Genomic DNA, 3,889 nt, shown 5'->3' with positions numbered 1-3,889 from the left:
GGGTCGCTACTTGGTGACGAAGTCTCGGTAGCGTCCCGTGCTTTGATTTCCTTCTCGGCCTCAATTTCCTCTCCGAGTCCTTTGCTGTTGACATCCCTCGATTGATCCTCCAATTCTCCAATGCTTGCCGCATCCTCTAAGCTTTCTCCATTAGTAAGCTCCCCTCCTATGCGTGCATCCGCAATGCTTATCGCATCCTCTAAGCTTTCGGTTGACGTCGAAGGTTGGATCAGGGGAGGCTCGGGCATATCTCCATCAGTAGGCTCCCCTAATATGCGTGCATCCGTCGAGTGCGTAACACAACCACAGAAAAGAGAAAGCAATGTTGCAAAAATTAGCCGTAATTATCAACTCCGCCAGAAATGACAATCGGACTTCTAACAACATACTTGCCGGTCTCCTCAATCCACGTCAGCGACCCATGTCTGACCCCCGTCTCAATATCTTCTATATACCGAATGCTCAACGAATAGCTCTGCTTCTCATATCTTCCCGAAAACCAGAGTCGTCGGCGTTACCGTCACCGTCGAATTCTCCGGTTCTCAAGTTTCATTCTATACGTGGCCGCACCACTACCAACATTCGTCAAAGTCCGCTTGAACCTTTTAGTCAACGTCACTCCACTCTGGTCGAAGTTATACAGCGCTATGAATAAAGGGTAGTTCAGATCCGGTGACGGACTCGAGCAATTGTAGCTCGACCTTATGATCCCCGAATCTGCTCGAGAGTGAAGTTCATCGAGCAGACTAGGTCTACAAGATCTTGTGGCGTGTGGTCATAGAATAGACCTGGATCAAGCGCCCGGTTTAGATCCACCTGACCCGACCCAATCCCCAGTGGGGAAGCAACACTATGGGGGTTAAAGCCCGCCTGCTTGATTGGCTGTTTTTGTCGCGTCGAGATGATTAGCAGTTGTCATCATCGCGGACTTATAGCAACCGGGCTCCACTCCGGGTGCGCGGCCTTAAAAGGGCCGCAACCCCAGAGATGTGAGGGGCGGCCATCGATGTGCCGGACACTAGAGCGTAATCTGTTGATAGGAAGAAATTATCTCCAACTTGTGGACCAGGGCAGATAGGACTGTACGCGGCTAAAATTAGCACTCCCAGCACCATAATGTCGGGCTTCAGGATCTCCTGGTAGGTCTGGGAGGGGCCTCTGGATGAGGATCCGGATAGGGCTGGAGCTGCCACGCCCCGTGGCAGATTTGGCCCGGTTATTGTTTGCTGGAAATCTATAGTTGCAGTTGGTGAAGCACTGGTGGTTGCGTACTCGATCAATTCTACGGCTTGTTCTCGGCTGATCACGTTCCCCGGGAAAGGAAAATAAGTTGGTCTGAGTAGGCTCGTATCTTATGAAATTATGACAGCTGCTGCAACGTTTGAGTTAGAACCGATCAGATAGTGCATTGTGAAAAAGAAACTTTCAGTTCATTCAGTGATAGTTTGGTCATCATCACTAACAGTGCAGACGACGATTCGGCGTAGATTCGACTGTGACAGTACTTCAGTAGAGTTGCAGACAGAGAGTGTTTGGTTAAAGATGAGAGACAAGTTGATGACAGAGGCCCTTAGCGGAAACATGGTAAATCCGGTGATGGTTTTGCCGTTTCCGAGTGTGATCGTCCCTGCAAACCATCGGTCAATGGTCCCAGATGCCACCACAAACTCCCAAGGGATCCCGTTTCTAATTGTGGCGATGTTGTAGCCTGTGTTTCCCGCGGATTTACAAACGACGATCCCCTTTTCCCTGGCACCGAAGGTAGCTGTTGCGATTGGATTGTAAAACAGACTGGCTGCTTCATATCGTAAGGATATGGATATTATATGAACACCATCTGCGACGGCCTGGTCGATGCAGGCTAATGTTTCGGTATCATTGCTTCCGGTCTTGTATGCTGCAATCCTAGCTCTTGGGGCAACTCCCTTGCAGTTTCGGGGGCGTATCCGAAGTGGGAAACATTGTTCACAAAATTCCCGGCAGCTATGGACGCGACATGGGTGCCGTGGCCACTGGTGTCCCTAGGAGAAATAAAGAATCTCTCTGGATCTTCTACCCGAGATGCTGCATCAAAAAATCGGGCTCCGATGAGTTTCTTGTTGCATAGTGGTGAATTGAAATCTGGTCCTTGTTGGCAGATTCCCTTCCACCCGGAGGGATTTCGGTCATCCGGTCATCGTTGAAGCTCGGGCTCTCTGGGCCAGATGCCGTCGTCAATGATGCCGATGATCACATCCTTTCCGTAGTGGGGAGCAGGGCAGAGACCGGTGGCGGTGCTGAGGCCGAGGAAATTGACGGAATGTGTGGTGTCAAAAGTGACAGCTTTGCTTACGGAGGCGGAAACCATCCCTTCAGACTTCTTTAGAGCCCGCAATTCGTCTGTGGACAATACAGTGTTGAATCCATGGAAGGCGTGGTCGTAGGTGTAGATGAGCTTCGCCTCTGCTGAAGTGGCAGAATTGAGGAGAGAAGAATACCAGTAATGGTGAGTAGAGAAGGCCTTGGGCATGGAGGGTTTATCCATATGGATAATGTAGTTGGATCTTTTCGATGAAGCGTGATTGGTCCATAGAAGAAATGAGAAGAGAATTGATGAATAATGCAATGAGATAACCGATCAATAATAAAACAAGAACAAGTGTTGAAGGAAGAAGAGAGATATCTTTTAGAGAATTGTTTTTCAATCTTTATTGAGTTGGAATCAAGAAGTGATTACAATGTGTTTTTTCTACAATGAGTTAACTACTCTATTTATACTAACCAAGAACTAAAAGAGTGAATGAGATTTTACTCAAAAAACGGTTACAACCGAAAATCACAAGAAGCTCCAACGGCTAGTAGCCGTTAGTTAACTAACTTTCAAATCTTGATTCTCTTGATCTGGTGTTTTGCATTCCACACTTAGTTCCCATGCACATGCATTGCTTCCTTAACCAATCTTCATAACAATCTCCACCTTGGATAATGAAGCAACGCTCAGAAGCTTACTGCACACAATCCTACCAATTTGCAGCAACACTCAAACTTCTCCCTACTTAGGGGTTTAGTGAGTATATCAGCAGGTTGTGAGCCGTATCAATCTTAATCACCTTTACCATGCCGCTCTCCACCTCATCCCTTATGAAATGCAGCCTCACATCAATGTGTTTATTACGCTCATGAAACATTTGATGCCTTGCAAGACACAATGCTCCATTGTTATCACAATGCACTGCCACAGCCTTCTGTTGCACTCCAAATCCAGCCACAAGCCCAAGTATCCATTTGCCCTCTTTCACTGCTGAAGTCAAGGACATATACTCAGCTTCAGCTGATGATAAAGCTACCACATTTTGCAGACTTGACTTCCAACATATAGCTGATCCAAACAATGTGAAAATATAACCAGTCTGTGACCTTCTTGTGTCAATATTTGCAGCATAGTCTGAGTCACAGTAGCCTACCAAAGGCTCTTATTCAGCTCCACCTTCATCAGTGAACAATATGGCTATCTTATCTGCACCTCCCAGATACCTCAGTGTCCATTTTAGAGCACTCCAGTGTTGTGTGCCAAAATCTGCCATATATCTGCTTGTTGTGCTGATAGCATGTGCTATATCACGTCTTGTACATATCATTAAGTACATCAAACTGCCCACAATGTTAGAGTATGGAACCAATTGCATTTCCTTCCCCTCTTCATCACTTTTAGCTTTCTGATCTCTTAACAGCTTGAAATGCATAACCATTGGTGTTGTTGTGTTTCTCATATTGTCAACTCTGAATTTCTTCAGGGTTTTCAGAATATAATCAGTCTGGAACAGCCACAACTTCCTTTTCCTCCTATCTCTGATTATATCCATTCCAAGGATCCTTCTTGCATTGCCAAGATCCTTCATCTCAAAATCTG

At 46.5% G+C, this 3,889-nt stretch overlaps 1 pseudogene; it reads right to left on the bottom strand.

Annotated features, from left to right (window-relative positions):
* Positions 1–101: 101 nt before the first annotated feature.
* On the bottom strand, positions 102–2,590 carry LOC121791688 (annotated as a pseudogene).
* Between the last annotated feature and the right edge of the window lie 1,299 nt (positions 2,591–3,889).

Source organism: Salvia splendens, unplaced genomic scaffold, assembly GCF_004379255.2.
Source record: "Salvia splendens isolate huo1 unplaced genomic scaffold, SspV2 ctg874, whole genome shotgun sequence".
NCBI lineage: Eukaryota > Viridiplantae > Streptophyta > Magnoliopsida > Lamiales > Lamiaceae > Salvia > Salvia splendens.
Note: the sequence above shows the minus strand (reverse complement) of the source record. Positions and strands in the feature narration are given on the sequence as shown.